The 18,388-nt window shown below is 45.5% G+C and overlaps 1 protein-coding gene across 1 annotated transcript in view; it reads left to right on the forward strand.

The window, feature by feature from the left end:
* LOC146833914 (potassium channel subfamily T member 2) overlaps window positions 1-18,388 on the forward strand; it is a 1,568,236-nt gene that overhangs the window by 197,582 nt on the left and 1,352,266 nt on the right. The window lies entirely within an intron of this gene.

Raw genomic sequence — 18,388 nt, forward strand, 5'->3', positions numbered from 1 at the left:
TGTTGCTGCATAACAACTCAGTAGAAAAAGCCGCAACATCAGTAATCGTGTTTTGCTCATCTACCTGGATCATTTCAGAGACTGCTTGGGACAGGGAACGTTTTCCAACACTTGACTTCCTATACATACTGGGTATGCGACCATTTTTAGCAGTAGTCCCTTGGCTTGTGGCAATTTTAGGACTAGTTTTAGGACTAGTCGTAATATCAGGAGGAGTTGGGGCCAATAAATCCTCGCACTCAATTAGTAAGTCGTCAATGCGGTCCAAAACCCCACCCCCCTCTGGTAGACTCTGTGCCTTCTTCAGTTTCTTGGCAGCTTTACGTGCTGCATCAGCCCCAGTCGGTCCCCCGGTAACCTTTCTTTTCCACATTAAGACTTCAGCGTTTTTCCCCAAAAGTTGTATTGGGCACAGAATATTGAAACACCAGGAAGATAACAAGCCGACAAGCAATTTCAGCCAATTGGAACTGCTAGAAAAGTGCAGACCGATCCACAATGTACAAGATGGATCTTTCAGTGCCTTAATAAGTCCTTCAAGGCACAGATGTTAGAGGGGTGGCCCAGCCCAACCTCTTCTGGGCTATGATGGGTGCAGACAGGCCTGCTCTTGGCCCGGGCTTCACCCGTGAGCGGCCAGTGCGCCTCCTGCTCCGCGGGACCTTGCACCTGCTTTTATGCACCTCCGGGCACCTGGATGCGCAGTCAGCACGAAGCAAAGGAGCCCTGGGGGATGTAGTCCGTGCCCCAGTTCGCTTTTCCCCAGCTCATGGTAAAAAAACACAGTGCGTCCAGCGCACCCGAACCTTCCGCCTGCCTTTATGCTCCTCCGGGTGCCAGGATGTGCGGTCAGCATGAAGCAAAGGAGCCTGGGGGATGAAGTCCATGCTCAAGCTCACTTCTCCCCATCTCGTGGTAAAAAAACACAGTGCTATGCCCTATAGATCAAGATGTTTTCCACAGGGGATATCTATGTGTCCATTGTATCTGGGAGTCAAAATCCCAATCGAATAAGTCAGCTAAAGCTTTTTCCAAAACATGTCTGCTAATCATTGTCCTCCAGCCCTTCATCTATACCAGGAATATGTAGTTCTGGGCATTTTTGTTGATTCTCCAAACCATCTGCCTTATGTCCTGCTGCCCGTTGATCCAGATTGGTAATCCAACTTTGTATGTCTTCAATCTTTTCATATATATCTTGTTGTTGTATCAATTGGTAGATTTTTGGTAGAGTTGGCTCACGTGCCCCCCTTATTGTCGATATGGCAGCACTGGGATTTCTTCTCGTAGTCTTGTTATCAATGGGCTTTGTCTCTGTATTGTTTATTGCTAATTTCTTCTCTTGATATATCTCCTTTATAGTTTCTGCTTGTACATAAATATTCATAGCTGCAGTCCCGGAGGTCTTTGAAAACATGCTGGTGTTTCTATTTAGCTAAACTCATTACTGCTGTTAACATTAGCTCCATCTGCTTCTGTAGAAAAAGTGTTTAAGCTTATACTACTTTAGTCAATATCGGGTTACCATGTATATTCATCCCTTGGCATTCTGTCATTCTTTCTAGCGTGTTCCCTCCTATCTTTTATTCCATGTTCTTATCATTTAAAGCACCTTTTCTCTAATCCGCTGAACCTCTGTGTTTTGGACCTAGTATCTGAATTTTTCAAAACCTCTAAGTAATCATATGCATATCACTTATAATCTGGATAATTGTTTGTAATCCTGACTTTTTAATCACTGGCATCTCATATTTATTCAGACTGTCTACTAGGTTTGTGAGTTTGTCACCAGCTTTGACAATCCCAAGCGATAATGTAGTCATTTCGGATAACGCCCTGTCTGTGCTTGTGTCATTCTGTTGCAGTGGTGTGTCAGAACAATCTCTGCCAGTCATGACCAGGGACCTGCTTCCCTCCTTGTCTCCAGTTATTGTCTCCACTCTATTCCACTCATCTTCTCAGCCCATGCGCCAGACCGATCTGTGCCTGATCACTATTTTTCCAAACCTGCCATGGCAGTATCCACCCGTATGGTGGCAGGACTCCGAGGAGACCGACAGCTGCTTCTTAAGGAGCAGAGCGAGCACCCCAAATCTAAGCCCATTCTACTGAGGCCTCCCCCGACTCTCTGACCACCACTGGGCCAAGGATCCTCATATAGCCAGGGCTGACACCATCGATGAGAGAGCCAAAATGAGAGTGATGGTAACAGGGTACTCCCCACCATCAATCATACATAAGTAAGTTGAAGCAGCCACAGACATACATCCCTCATCAATAGTATTTTATATACCGCTGATCCTGGCTGCCCACATTCTTGTTTCCTATACCACCAACAGTCAATACAGCTCTTGTGTATGTTAAGGGTGAGTAGCCAGCTCCTGTGAGCACCGCATTGTTGGCTGCCATATTTTCCCTTTCCAATTCATTCAGTGCAAAGTGACCTTCAAGTGCATGCCAAGTACCATATATATTGTCACCAAATATTTTTAACAGACTATTCAAATGCTGAAAAAGTTCAACAACTTTGGAGATCAAGACCTTTCCTTCTCCTTCGTGCTCCTGTAAAACAACTACCAGCTATAACTACCCAAGACTACACAGCTCATCTACGTATTGTTGCATCATTGAGACATTGTGACCACATTGACAATGGGGTCACCACTCTATGCCTCTAATAAATCTCACATAAAGTGATATTGAGTAGTTAGGAATTGGCGGGGATAGAAATAAGGACGCGAAGGAACGAGGTAGACCGTGCAGGGGATTAACTCCCACATCAGTAAAACACGTGTATTTGACCAGGCTTAACAGAAATAAAAAAGCCCCAACTAGAGCCAGCCCTCATTTATGAGACTTTTGGCGTAAGACAGAGAAGCAAGGAACCTTGCTGTGCAGCCCTATGCCCTATAAAAGGGCACCCTCCTGCGCTAAAGCAGTCCTAAGAGGTGTTTTGTTTTCCTCTTTCTAAGTCTGCTGCACATAAAAAGAGGGGAAAAGAGGAGAAGTAAACACATTTCTTGTTGTTACTCATCACCTCGGGAGACATACTGATTTAGCGCTTTCCCAGGTTTACATGATTTTATAAATCTGGGGCAGTGTCAGAATCCATGCGTGTTTCGTGGAAAACTCCACTGCAATGCCCATGGAACAACTTCCAGGTACAGAGTAAGGTGACGCAGTGATACTCAGAATGCATGAGGCTACTCAAAACCACGCAGGGCGGCTTTGTGTGGCTTCATAAATCGGATTGAGAGCCCTGCATCGCGCATGTACCAGTGTACGTGGTGCAAAAGTGCCTGATGCAATGGCTCTCCCAAATAAGCCCAGCAGTGTCCGAGCATACTTTCCACTCACTGCTACGCCCGGAAGACACCACTCTATAACGCAAACACATAGCGTCATCCATTAGCAAAATCATATCTTCCAACTCCACTAAATAAAGTGGGTACTAGATACTGTGAAAAGAAGCTACATTTCAAAATGTCAAGATTTCTAAATCTGAAAAGTTATCTAAGCACAATAGTAACAATGTGCAACTTAGAGTCTCCATCTTGGTACATGGGGCTCAGTTCCTGTTTACCCTTATGTGAATTGCTAATTTTCTCCTCTCTAGTAGAATCTATTTTCACACTTTTGCTTTAAATTGTTCATCCACCTTAGCAGAGCACAGAAAAATATGCACTAATTTCAAACCTGGGAACTAAAAATAAACTGAAGAGTGTTAATTGTTTAGAACATCAGAAAGTTACTGATGTCTCGGAAATGGCGCAATTAGTTGTTCTATACTGTGTATTTATGAGACTGAGGTGTATTCATGGAATTCTAGATAATGCTGCAAACGTCATGATCGTGACCTTTTTTTAGGTTTGAAACTCATTATCTTGCTAGACATAACAAAGTTCTGTCAAGATCGGAGGAAGCTTTTTCATTCCACCGCAATTAAAAAGATAACATACTCCACAAAGCACTAAAAATGGCTCAACAAGACCGGAAGGCGTTCGCTCTGTCAGGGGCAGCAGGGCATATAAATGGCGGGTGTGTTTAAGAAGAGTACTGCCTATATTAAATGATGTACATTTGAAAGACGTAGCCTGTGCTGCTGCAGTTACTCTTTCTGTGATTGTGCCACAAATGCCTTTAATCAGAATGACCTCTGTGGATTCTATGTCATACAAATGGAAAACGAGGACAAGAAGGCACAATCAGTGACAGGCACAGATTGGGTGCAAAAGGCTGCTTTAATGTGAAAGATGTCAAGAGAAAAATCTTTACCAGCACATGGATCATCCCTTCACACAAATACCCAATAAGTATAAGGGAAACCCCATTTTGGGTAGCTGTGCGCTTTATAAGATTATAAAATATTATCCTGCCACATAATTACTATTTTGGCCCATCTCTCTCCACAAGCTTCCTTTTGACTACCTGGGCTCTATCGAGCCTTCCCCCGCAACGCCCACACCCATTTTAGCTCATGCTCATTTCTCCAAGACCTTCACACCCTCATTTCCCCTGCCCACTCCTTCCAATCCCCCTTCATTACCCTATAGTCACCAGCCACCTTTCTTCACCCTGGTCCTGATTCCCTTTTTAAAAGCTTTGGGTCAGTCACTCTTTCAGAGCCTACTGTCTGAATGCCGTCATAGTCACGAACAGCATGTCTGCTCCTAAACAATTCCAAAGTCCCTGCTCCTTTCCTATCCAAAACACCCAGAACATCTTGTGTTGGCAACATTCCTGAATCCAGGAAAAACACTACCAGAAGAAAAGTTTTCTTTCCCTAACACTTCTTATCCCCTTTTACTTTATCCTTCCCATTGCGGAAAATACAATTAAGCAGCATATGTATACTGAATTCTGTCTGAGTAGAGCCACTGGCCAGTATTGACACTTTTCACGATCCAATACATGCGCTTCAACTTCTTACAATGTCTCCAAGGATCCCAAGTATTAACAGCCGTCAGCCAATTGCTTCAAACCCCACACCTTTAGGACCATAGTAGGAGCATAGCAACCAGAATCAACAGAGGGTAAATCGTGAACGGCTCATAGATAAACAACTTCATCAACGTCACAAACTCATAGAATCGTATTGGACATTCACGGGCTCCTCATTGCATGAGAAATGTATGTTTTTTTAAGTTGATCATGTTTGAATTGACAAAATTTGAATCAAAATTGCTACCACATCAACAGGATAGATCTTGACAGTAAACAGGGTGGGGCACAAAAATAAAAGTAGCTTCTGTTAGGTAATCAAACAGCTAAAAAAAGTGGCCCATGTTTACAATTTTGGACAGTTTTGAACTTGCAAAGAGGCTGCATTAGTGTTTTGCGAGGTATAGAAGACTTCAGGGATCTAAGCCACTGCAGGCAATGTTAGTGATAATATCAGGGAAATGAACAGGAAAAACCGTCCCAACGGACTATAGAACATGCATACAGTAAACAAAAACATGCACACACTGACATGACAGACTATCCCCTTCAGTCACTGCCTGAATGCCGCATAGGCCAGTTCACCCTCCGAAAGACACTGTTTGTGAAACAAAAATGGCTTCTGAAATGAGAAAAAATGTTTATATGAGCGTAAAGCTGTACAAAAAGTAGTGATAATATCAGTAGCGACTCGTGCAGGTAAGCACGGTGAGTCGGTGGGGCCGTGTGGGGGGGAATCGACCGACATCAGCAAGGGAAAATTAAATATTTAATTAATTTTCCCTCATGGTCGTCTGTTGAAATTCCCCCCACCTGCCCCCACCGCCTCACCGCTCTTACCTGAATGGGCCGCTACTGGCTAATATGTTAATCATATGCTTATCCGCATCCTCGGCCCTGCTACTCATTCATCATAGTTCTCCTTCCACCATGAAATGGTAACAAACGTTCTCACTTCTTGAACCCTCATTATGGAATTTCACTCCAGCATGAAGATGGAATCTTTCACCCCTGCCAACATTCCTTTATCCAAGTTCCATCTTCCAAATATCAGAAAAGATCAGCCGTCCCTTTTCTTTCATTGAGCCAAATCCCTGATTAATTTGCCAGTTAAAAATAATCTTGAATACCCACACCGCTGACTATATTCTTTGTTTTAAAGTTGGATTTAGGCCTGCTCTATAACATGATATAGGCAGCTTGTCTTACATATCCTGTGCATTTTATTTATTAAAGTGGCCCATGTTTACAATTTTGGACAGTTTTGAACTTGCAAAGAGGCTGCATTAGTGTTTTGCGAGGTATAGAAGACTTCAGGGATCTAAGCCACTGCAGGCAATGTTAGTGATAATATCAGGGAAATGAACAGGAAAAACCGTCCCAACGGACTATAGAACATGCATACAGTAAACAAAAACATGCACACACTGACATGACAGACTATCCCCTTCAGTCACTGCCTGAATGCCGCATAGGCCAGTTCACCCTCCGAAAGACACTGTTTGTGAAACAAAAATGGCTTCTGAAATGAGAAAAAATGTTTATATGAGCGTAAAGCTGTACAAAAAGTAGTGATAATATCAGTAGCGACTCGTGCAGGTAAGCACGGTGAGTCGGTGGGGCCGTGTGGGGGGGAATCGACCGACATCAGCAAGGGAAAATTAAATATTTAATTAATTTTCCCTCATGGTCGTCTGTTGAAATTCCCCCCACCTGCCCCCACCGCCTCACCGCTCTTACCTGAATGGGCCGCTACTGGCTAATATGTTAATCATATGCTTATCCGCATCCTCGGCCCTGCTACTCATTCATCATAGTTCTCCTTCCACCATGAAATGGTAACAAACGTTCTCACTTCTTGAACCCTCATTATGGAATTTCACTCCAGCATGAAGATGGAATCTTTCACCCCTGCCAACATTCCTTTATCCAAGTTCCATCTTCCAAATATCAGAAAAGATCAGCCGTCCCTTTTCTTTCATTGAGCCAAATCCCTGATTAATTTGCCAGTTAAAAATAATCTTGAATACCCACACCGCTGACTATATTCTTTGTTTTAAAGTTGGATTTAGGCCTGCTCTATAACATGATATAGGCAGCTTGTCTTACATATCCTGTGCATTTTATTTATTTATTTATTTATTTATTTGTGTGTTTTGTAAAGCGCACAGCTGCCCCAACGGGGCGTCCCGGCGCTGGTAAAACTTGGAGACAGTGAGGGTAGGAAAAAGAGGATAACCTTATGAGGAAAAAAGGTGGGTCTTTAGTGACCTTCGGAATGCCACTTCAGTTTGACATGCGCGTAGAGTAATCGGAAGCTTGTTCCAGCACTGAGTGGCACAGACCTCGAAGGTTTTCCCTCCAGTACGAGAACGTTTGAATCTTGGGGTTTCCAGGAGAAGAAGGGAGTTAGAACGTAATGTCCTGGCCTTGACGTACGGCTTCAGAGTGCTTTTCAAGTGGGCCGAGCCATTACCCTTGGAAGCACGAAAGGCCAGCGTCATGGCCTTGAATACACATCTCTTGGCTATCGGTAGCCAATGTAGTTTTCGGAGGAGGGGAGAGATGTGTTGTCTGGCTGGGATTCTCTCGACCAGCCGGGCGGCAGCATTTTGGACAGTCTGTAATTTGTGGCAAAGGCCTGCTGTGATACCAAGATATAGTGCGTTGGCGTAATCAAGGTGAGATGTTATAAGTGCATGTACCACAGTCTTACGGCAGCCTGCCGGCAGATAGTTGATAAGCCGGTTAATCGTCTTGATCTTTGCGAAACAGGATGCTGCTACTGTTTGGACCTGAGCGTTAAAACTAAGCTGATTGTCCCAGCGCACTCCCAAGTTTCTCACCGAGTCTTTGGGCGTGGGGGCTTGGCTCAGGTCAGCTGGCCACCACAGATTGGAATCCAAAGGGGATGGTGAGTTAAAAAACAGGATCTCTGTCTTTCCAGCATTGAGTCGGAGGGAATTAGAGTCCATCCAACTAGAGATGTCTCTGAGACAGGATTTCAGCGGATCAAAGGCAAAAGCGGAGGGAGTCTCAAAGGTAAAAAGTAACTGAATATCATCAGCATAGGAGGTGGATTTAATCCCAGTTCGCGCAATCAATTTAGCTAGGGGGGTAAAATAGACATTAAACAAAAGCGGGCTCAGGGATGAGCCCTGGGGGACTCCCCATTTGAGTGGTCTAGCTGAGGAGGTGTAAGGAGAGGTATATACCTGCTGTGTGCGGTCACATAGGTAAGAAGCGAGCCACTTAAGAACCGTTCCGCCAATGCCTAGGTCTCCCAGTCTTCTCAGCAGGATCTTATGAGAGACGGTGTCAAATGCCGCTGAAAGATCTAGCAGCACTAACACCGCCCTCGACCCCCGGTCCAGCGACCATCTCACCGAGTCAGCCATTTCAACAAGGGCTGACTCCGTGCTGTGGCCCGACCGAAAGCCGTGCTGAGAGTCATGTAGGAGCCCATTGGTTTCGATGTAATTCGCCAGCTGGGAATGTACCAGTTTTTCTAGGATCTTAGCTGGGGCAGGCAGAAGAGAGATCGGCCTGTAGTTACTGGGGTTGTCAGGGTCCAAATTTGGTTTTTTCAAAATGGGAATCAGGGAGGCATGTTTCCATTTGGCGGGAAAGCAGCCCATTCTTAGGGATTCGTTCCAGATATGGTTCAAGTAGGGATTGAGCAGGGGGGCCAATTTCTTGTATTGTTTGGCTGGCCAAGGGTCATTGGGCGAGCCAGACTTGCATTTGAGTAGTTCTGCCATAGAGTCGGCTTCGGAGATGACTGAAAAGTCAATCAGCGAGGGGGACTGGGGCATGTGAGAAGTGGATTCCTCTTTCGGGTCTTCACTGGTGGAAATTGGGAAAGTGGAATAGATGGTCTCTATTTTTTCCTCAAAGAATTGTGAAAGTTTATCGCACAAAGACTGGGAGGCAGGCTGAATCCGAGTCAGCGCGTTGGGGTCCGTAAAGGACCTAACTATGCTGAAGATCTCCCTGGCACTGTTATTAGCGTGTTTAATTCTGGAAGCCAGGTAGTCCCTTTTGTGCTCCACGATCATTCTGCGGTATTCTTTGAGGGCTGTCTTATAGATGGTTTTACTATCCAGGGAGTAGTTCTGCCTCCATAAGCGTTCGAAAGATTTGCACGCGGCCTTTTTCTGACGAAGCTCGTTGGAGTACCATGGTGCAGAAGGTGTAGCCCTGTAGGTTTTAATAGATTTAAGTGGAGCCAGAGCCTCTAGGGCTTGACTAATCCAGGCATCTAGATGGTCAATACCAGAGTCTGGATCAGACGACGGGATAGGTTGGGAATTTTTTAAGTATTCCTGGAGCGTTTCAGAGGTGATACGACTCCAGTTTCTACCTGATGCTTTAGGGGGGATAGTGGGTCTAGTGGAACAAAAAATATCTATCTCAAAAGGGATGAGGAAATGATCCGACCAAACGACCGGGATGGGGGAGGCTGCCCGAATACTTGGAAGGTTGGAACAGATCATGTCTAGTGTATGTCCCGCTTTGTGCGTGGGTAAGGCTATTATTTGCACTAGATTACAGGCCGCCAGTGTAGAGATAAAATTTTGGCTGTGCAAGCAGGAATCCTCATTTGCGTGGAGATTGAAGTCCCCTAGAGCAGTGAAATTGGCATAGCGAGTGCTAAGCTGGATGATATAGTCTGCCAAGGCCGGCAGATGGGAGGTATTAGAATGGGGAGGGGGGTAGACAAGTATTCCCGAGCTGGAAGTGGACGGAGAGATTTGGACACTGAAAGGAAGGCCTTCTATACAATCGAGAGGGTCATATAGAGGGAAAGTAGCCGTCCATTTGGATTTATGGATTAATGCGACGCCACCTCCCTGTTTACCATTAGGTCTATTGGCACAGACAATGCAGTAACCCTCCGGAAGGGCGAGAGTGATGGTGGGATTCGTAGTGTCATTCAGCCAAGTTTCTGTTAAAAAAAGCAGATCCCAATTGTTGTCTCGAAGGGACTGCCAGATGTCGATGGCATGTTTACTCAATGATCTGCAGTTAATCAGCGCAGCTCTGAGAGTGAAAGAAGGGCAGGCTCCACGAGTAGGGGTGGAAATCAGAGCGCGAGCTGTACGGTATGTCTCATCGAGGGGAGGAAGGGAAAAGTGGCAGACTTTACAAACAAAGGCAGGGCTCCGAGCATCAGGGATGGACCAGCGGCAGGTCAGACAAGGGGGAGGTCTCAGGGACATCAACTCAGTCCGAGTGTATGTTATGGTGATATCACTGGTGGATCGGGCAGGGGGACCGGCCCCGGCCGCGTCGTGATCGCGGACGAGCGCAGACGAGCTTGCCTTAAGCGCGCCTTCGGCGCGCAATCGGCGCGCCCGCTGCGCTCGTCCGCTGCGCTTCCGGCACATACACATGTTTAAAGGGCAAGGGGGCGTGGCCTAAAAGGGGGCGTGTCCCTCTGCTCGTCGCGGGGAATGGCGGCCGACGAGACTCCAAGGGTTCACCCTCTCCAGCGCTGAACTCCGCTGAGAGGGGATGCCTGCATGCGATGAACAGCGTCAGAGAGCAGGGTAGGTGCTTTTTAAAAAGTAATACACAACAGGTTAAAATCAGAGCAAAGAGACAGTTATCCTATTCCCGGCTGAGCCTCAGGAGGGTCCAAGTTTAACTGGGGCGCTTGTCAGATCAGCGCGCTTTGTACGAGTAAAAAGGGGCGCGGCCTAAAAGGGGGCGTGTCCCTCTGCTCGTCGCGGGGAATGGCGGCCGACGAGACTCCAAGGGTTCACCCTCTCCAGCGCTGAACTCCGCTGAGAGGGGATGCCTGCATGCAATGAACAGCGTCAGAGAGCAGGGTAGGTGCTTTTTAAAAAGTAATACACAACAGGTTAAAATCAGAGCAAAGAGACAGTTATCCTACTCCCGGCTGAGCCTCAGGAGGGTCCAAGTTTTACTACCTTTATTATCCTCTCAGATCTCATAATTCTTCTTCAAATATTTCTGTATTTTTTCTCATTGAGAGTTAACAATGTATGTAATTTTTTTTAATTAATTTCCTTTAGAATAAAACAATAGATTTTTAATCAATTATATTAATTAACTTTCAATTTATCGTTTTTTAAAACACATTTACAGAACCTCCAATTTTCCTTATATATATTATGAGGTCAATTTTAATTTTGCAACCTAAAAGTGTAATACCTTCCCCCAATGTGGTTACGTTTGCAGTAGAAATAGGAAATCTGAACCCCACAATAAAAACAAATCAACACTTTCCCCAATGTGGTGGAGATTGGAGTTGGAATAGTAAATATGAACCCCACCAAAGTCCAGCACTTTCTATTATGTGGTTTGGAGTTGGAATAGTAATTCTAAAGCCCACAAAGTCCAACACAATGGGGCATATCAACAACAACCGGCGATAATTATCGCTGAGCGCACTTAGCGCTCGGATAATTATCGCCGGCTAGCGCCGATTTTTATCGCTGAGATAGCGTGTTATTAGCAACGCTTATTTCATCAGCGAAAAAAATCCTAGCGCTAACTGGCTAACGTGAGATTATAGCTGGAAAGCCATCGAAAATCTCACGTTAGCTAGTTGATAGGGACTCACAAACTTAGCCATGATATCCACCTTCCATAGGATATCATGGCTAAGTCAGTCCTGAAGCAGGCGTAAGGAGAGTAGCGATAACAGGGGTTATCGCTACTTTTCCTGACGCTATGCTTCATAGCGTGGGGCTTGAAGATAGGAGAAATGTCGCCTAGCGACATTTCTCCTTTCATGCCAGGTCAGGAACGCCCACTTTGCATCTCATTAGAGATGCAAAGCTGGGCGTTAGGAATCCTGACGCTAAAGCAAGGTTTCATGCGTTAGCGTGACCTTGCTGATTAGGCAATAAAATTATCGCCGCTTTTCGGACGAAAACGGCCGCAAAAGCGGCGATAATTTTTTATCGCCTGCTTGTTGATATGCCCCAATGTCGTTATGTTTGGAGTTAGAATACTAATTCTGACCCACCCCTCTACTCCTGATGCCAAAATATCTCAAATATAGTTAAGCTGGAGCAGAAATAGAAAATCTGACACCACCAAGTCCAATACCTTTCCCAGTGTGGTTAAATTTGGAGCTGGAATAGCAAAGCTGAACCCCAAAAGTGCAATACTTTCCCCAAAGTTTGGAGTTGGTGTAAAAAATCTGAGCTTCCCACCTCCACATTCCAAAAATTGACCAAGTGTGTTTAATGTTGGAGTTGGAATAGTAAATTTGATCCATCGCTCACCAAAGTCCAACATTTTTCCCAATGTAGTTAGGATTGGAGATGAAATAGTCAATCTGCACCTCACAAAGATCGACACTTTCCCCAATGTGGTTACATTTTGAGTCAGAATAGTAAATCTGATCCATACCTCCATCACAATCTCCAACATTTTCCCCAATGTGGTTAAGTTTGGAATGGAAATAAAACATCTGCGCCCTCCCCACCAAACCCAAAGTTCAACACTGTTCTGAGTGTGGTTAACTTTGGAGTGAAATAATAATTCTGCCCACAAAGTTCAACACTTTTCTTTATGTGGTTACATTTGGAGTTCTTAACCCAACAATTTGAAACACGTTCCACTATGTGGTTAAGTTTGGAGTTGCAATAGTAAATCTGAGCCTCACAAAGGTCAACATTTTCTCCAATGAAGTTACATGTGGAGTTGGAATAACACATCTGACCCACCCTCCCCCCAAAAAATATTTCTGACTTCAAATTCTGTAATAATAAGCAGGTTGGTAATGCTTTCAACTATTTCATTTTTAGTTGTAGCCCTGTCATAGCATGTATTTGAATAACTTTTGGTGCATTTGCAGTGTATTTTCTCCTTGGTGTTGCTCTCCTTACAATAAGCACAATCTCTATAATTTAATACTAGCTTGCCTTTTTATGATTTGATGTATTCTACCTTTTGTGAAATTTTATCTGTGGGTTTTAGAGTATAGAAAATATGTATTGCGTTTTTTTGAAAATCAATTCATAATATTATATTTGTTTTAACATTTTTACATTGCACATGCACATTTTAACGTATAGTTTGATTGTTGTCTTTACTTCGTTTAAGTTGCTAAATTTTGCTTTGCAGTTCTGATTGGTATTGTTTTTGGAACTATTTTTTGTTGCAGTCTGATGAGAGGAAGAGCTGGGTCTATCTATTTTTTAAATGTGGATTATAGAGAGAGATTGCTTGTTACTTAATTGTTGTAACGTGTTTGTGTTTACTTGTTTTGTAAAGCGCAGACTATCCCCTAACATGGTTATGTTGGTGCTAAAAACATGTCAACAAACTTGTTTCTGACTGCAACTATCTGTAGCTAGAATTCAGTCTCTGGAAATAGTAAAGCCTTTAGTTTCTTCCAAACCCTCAAATGATCTTTTTTGATTTTTAATTACATCTGGCAGATCATTCCGATTTTGAGCATCAACAGAGAAATCCTTTCCACCTATTGTTTTTCATTGAAACCTAGATATTACAAGATTCAAGTGGTCAGCTGATCTCAAATATTGAGTGGGGCAGTACAACATAAAGTGCAATTGTTGGAAATGGCCCTTTTTGCAGGGTCATCCCCAAACTTTTTGCTTCTTCCTCCTATTTTTTCCTGACCGTGGATGTTGGCTTTAGGACTCTGGGCACTTTACCATTGCTGATCAGTGCTAAAGTGCATATGCTCTCTGTGTAAATTGTTATTGTGATTGGTTATCCATGATTGGCATATTTGTTTCACCTGTTAGCCCCTAGTAAAGTGCACTGAGTGTGCCAGGGCTGGTGATTCAAATGCTACAAGTGGGCCTGCAGCACTGATTGTGCCACCCACATGAGTAGCCCTAAAATGGTGTCTCAGGCCTGCCACTGGAGTGCCTGTGCGCAGTTTGTGGACTGCCATGTTGTCCTGGCCAGTGTACACACTTTTCAGGCCTGACCATTCCCTTTTCTTACACATTGGAGACCACTATGGTAGGCCCAAGGTACCCCCCTGGGCAGGGTTCAGTGTATGTGAAAGGCAGGACATGTACTAGTGTAGGAAACATGTCCTGATAGTAAAATACTACCAATTTCGTTTTTCACTATTGAAAGGCTATCTTGCCCATAGGTTAGAATGGGGAATGCTGTGTAACTTGTTTACCTATCTTCCCATAGCGGCAAGATAGACATATGGAATCTGGTATCCCTGAACTCAGAATTTAATAACACATCTTTTAGTGAAGATGGTTTTTAAATTCTAAGTTTGGAAATAGCACTTTTAGAAAGTGGCTATTTTCTTGCTCAGCCTTTCTGTGTGCCTCTGCCTGTTTGTGGATTGACTGTCTGGTTTGTGAGTGACAAGGGCTGGGGTGGCTCCAGGAGGCTGGGTGAGTCAGCACTAGGCTGAATAGACCCATCTGCATGTAGAGTGGTGGGAGGAGTAGCACCTGGGTCTGAATAGGGCTGTGCCTGCCTTCCACAATGCTGGCTCCTCCTCCTGTGGTGCATCTGATGGCCCTGACCCACACTCACAAAGGAAGAAGAAGTGCACCCAGAACTGGTTTGGAGTGGGTCCAGGACCCCACACACATGAAGAACAAAGACTTTTGGGGTATAAAAGTAGAACTGAGACCCTGTAAAATTATATTAGGAAAAACTTTGTGATCAAGAAGGAATCCCTGCCAAAGAAGAACAGCCAGGAAGACTGAGGAAAAGTGCTGCCATTGCTGAGTGTCTGGAAGCTGACCTGCAGTTGCTGTTACTATTGAGGAGAAGGACTAAGGGACTCTCTGGTGTGTGCTGTGTCCCCCTTGCTTGAAGAGGAGCTGTGCTGTGTGCTTTGCCCCCCTCTGAAGTCCACCTGTCTGCAAGGGCCTGGGAAGAGCTGGCCTCCTGTTATCAAACTCGGATACAAAAGTTTGCAGAAGGAACCATCATGTTGGCGCTGAGTGCGTGTTGCTGCGCACTACCTGTGGCCTGGTGAACTCTGCCCTGCTTGCCTGCGTGTAATTAACTTGGTGTGCTATCGGCACACAGCGGGGCTCTGTGTGAGGTATGGCGTGCCTCCTGAACAACTGAACCGGCGCTTGAGAGTGCGTGCCCGTGCACTACCCGAGTCTGTGACCAAGGGGCCAAGATCACCGCCGCCGGCCCGGTACGAGGGAGGAGAGAAGCGCTGTGCAAAGGAAAATCACCGCCACCAGCCCGGGAGCCTCGTAAGCATTGTTCCCATTCACCCGCCTATGTCACAGACAAGCCGCACTGGGATTGGCCCCAGCATCGCGGGTTGCCCAGCAACAAGGAAGCTCGTCCTGACCGAGCCGCGCTGGGTCTCGAGGAAGCGCGAGGCATCTCCTAGCGACTAGGGATCCCCCCGGTCCGCAACGAAGATCAGAGCTGCGACACATCTGTGGTACATCTACCTGTTCTTCTCAAGAATACAGCAACTTTCTCACTTAAATCAAAGAACTTTCTGACATCTCCCTCTCTTGTTAAGATATTGCAGCCTTCTGAAAAATTCTTCGGAACCTCCTGTCAATATATTCACTACATTCTCCTATACAGCTTCTGGAGCCTGTCCTGTTGCGAGAGACGTATGACCGGATGACTTGGATTGAAAGGGTGCCAATACTGCTTTATATCAAATTTTCACCAGCATTTCCACAATTTGACAAGTGAAAAAACTTTTCTTTAAATATTGTGTGCAAAAGTACACTTTCATATTGTTGCTATGCTTCTATCAATTCTAGGCCAAATGACTTGGCTAGTGGGTATAATGACTGTGTGGGAATTGAAAGAATCTGTTGCAGTGGCTCGAGCTATGATAGCAGTAGAAAAAGTGGCAGTTATGTTAGAAGTTCAGGAGAACATGTAAGCCAGGTTATAGATATGTTACTGTTTACAAAGGTTATAGTGTGAACAAAACAAGAAAACAAGGAGGAGATGGAGAAGGAAAGAGAGAAGAGAACATGGGGCATTTTGTTACTCCACAATTTAAACCACAATGTTGGTATTAAATTGAAGACATTAATCTGCATCTAAGATAAAAAATTACAGTTTGCCTGGCAGTGTATTTGTTTTCATGTAATAGATTATGCATTCATTTTTCAAATTTGCATTCAGAATATTACTTGCATCTCAGTTGGTAAATGACAAAGTGCATGATTTAGATGGTAATGAAACCCTGGTGAACCACAGATAAGGGTAACAACCTCTTCAGGGGCCCAGAGTCAGCGCCTAGCCCGGACTCCAACTGCCGGGTCAAGAGTGAGAGATACGGCTGCCCCAACACCAGAGTCGCACTGAGGAAAGAGGGCCACGAGCGAGCCTGCACATTTCACAGTATTGTGCCATCAACCGGCGGATGTAATTTACTGAGACTCCCTGCACGGCTGCCGCCACATAGGGCGCATTGAATTTAAGAACCCACCGTAGGGCAGCGGGCATGCAAGACAGAGTTGCGCTGCCTGGGAGAGGCACAGGCCCAGCTGCTGGCCCCTGAGATGGTGTGACTCCAAAAAGAGGAGCCTCCACAGGCATCACTCCTGATGAGGTGAGCAAGCGCTGGGGCATCAGCATCGGCAAGCAGGCCCACCCATAACTAGATGAGGCTGGGAGACAGAAGGAAGAATACCCCATATGTTGAAGCTCAGGGGGAAACACCACGACTGCCCCACTCCCCGATAGAGTGAGGGAAGGGGCACTGCAACAGTACAAAACACCCTACTACGTCAGGCAGTGAAGCTGGGGGTCTGCTGAGATGGTGGCAACCCCTGTCCACCCTACTACTTGACAAGGCCTGGAGACAAGGGATTCTTAGCCCAACCCCCTTATCCAGATTGAAGACACACAAATAGCTGCTACCTCCTTGGAAATTGGTGACTTGCTAATTCAATACCGGAGTGCAGTCGAGGTTAGCAGCCCACAGAGAACCCCCCAGTCATACCTTTCTGTACAAACAGTGGAGTACCTGAAAGTAGCGCTCAGTGAGAACGGATAGCTGCCGTAAACCCATGCAAAGAGGCACTGAGGAGACCAGCCGACATGGGAGATGGCACCGGCTTGCTCCAAGAAAGACCATACTATATAGAAAATGCTGTCTAGCCCGCCGAAGCTGCGGCAGCTGATTGAGCTTTGCCATCTGATATGCCTTGGGTAAGTGAAGAGGTGTCAGCAGAAGAACCGGTGACCCGAGCCTTCTTAGAATCGCTATTTGGGTCCCTTAGAAATGATCTACAAGAGGTCAAATAAGACCTATCACATGACATTAGAGCAATCTAGAGAGACCTGGACTCGCTAGGAGACCATGTTGCCACCATAGAGGAGCAAGGGGACAACTGGGAAGTAGAGATGGATGCCTTGCGTCAAGAGGTCCTTTGAATTTGCAACCAACATTTGGACCTCTAGGCACACATGGAGGATCTGGAAAACAGATCCAGATGAAGCAAAATGTGTATACGAGGGGTGGCATCCAGGGCCGAAGGGGAGGACATATTCGCTTATGTGGGAGACCTCTTCCACTGCATTCTAGGGACACGCCAGAGACTGTCATCAAAATGTATTGCGCCCACAGGGTTGGGAGAGAACGTACAGAAGGGGCACCCCCAGTGGACATCCTGGTCTGCGTATATGATTTTCAGGTGAAAGATGACATACAGCGTAAAGCTAGGGCGAAATACACCTTGAACTTTTGAGACCAGACCCCTATGCTATTACAGAATCTAACTGCGATCACACTACAGGGGCAAGTTTAGGCCCATCACACAGCATCTGTGGAACACCAGAATGGCCTACTCCTTTTGCATCATCTTCAGACTGGAAGGTAGAATCTATCAACTTCATTCCATGAGTGTGGCCTGTCAGGTTCTCGGCATTTAACCTGAGACCAAGGGTCAGCCACCATCGTCCTCCCCCTCCAGCACAAGATCCTGTAGAAACCGAGGGCCAAACTGTAGCACAGGGAGAGGAGCAACATGGCCAGATCCAAAGGAGATAATGGAGGGACAGCAAGCAAAATTGAGATCCATTCTGGAGGTCCTGGCCATGACAGACAACCCGTAGACCTTCAGGCAGTGACGAGTATCCAGTGCGAGTTGGGCGGGCATGGTGGACGAAACTGGGAACATTGGCCACATCTGGACCCATTCTTTGACTTTCGGCTCTTAACGACTATGGCCCAATCCAGGGACCTATGTTTGGGATGTACTGGGTTTTTTTCTGTTTGTTTCTATTTTGAGATTTAAACTGGGGTTAATACTCAGGTTCACATAGGAAGCACCCTCCTCTCCGTATGAAAAAGCATGAATTCAGAAATCAGAAGCTAGAGCATACAGGTTCCATGAGCAGACCCAAACAACAGCTGTCCTCTCCACCTCAATTACCAATGTGAGTTGCAACCCTTAAAATACTTACACTTAATGTAAAAGGCCTCAATAACCTGGTAAAACGAAAAGCCACCCTATCA

The sequence above is a fragment of the Triturus cristatus genome, chromosome 4_2 (assembly GCF_964204655.1).
Source record: "Triturus cristatus chromosome 4_2, aTriCri1.1, whole genome shotgun sequence".
Classification (NCBI taxonomy): Eukaryota; Metazoa; Chordata; class Amphibia; order Caudata; family Salamandridae; genus Triturus; species Triturus cristatus.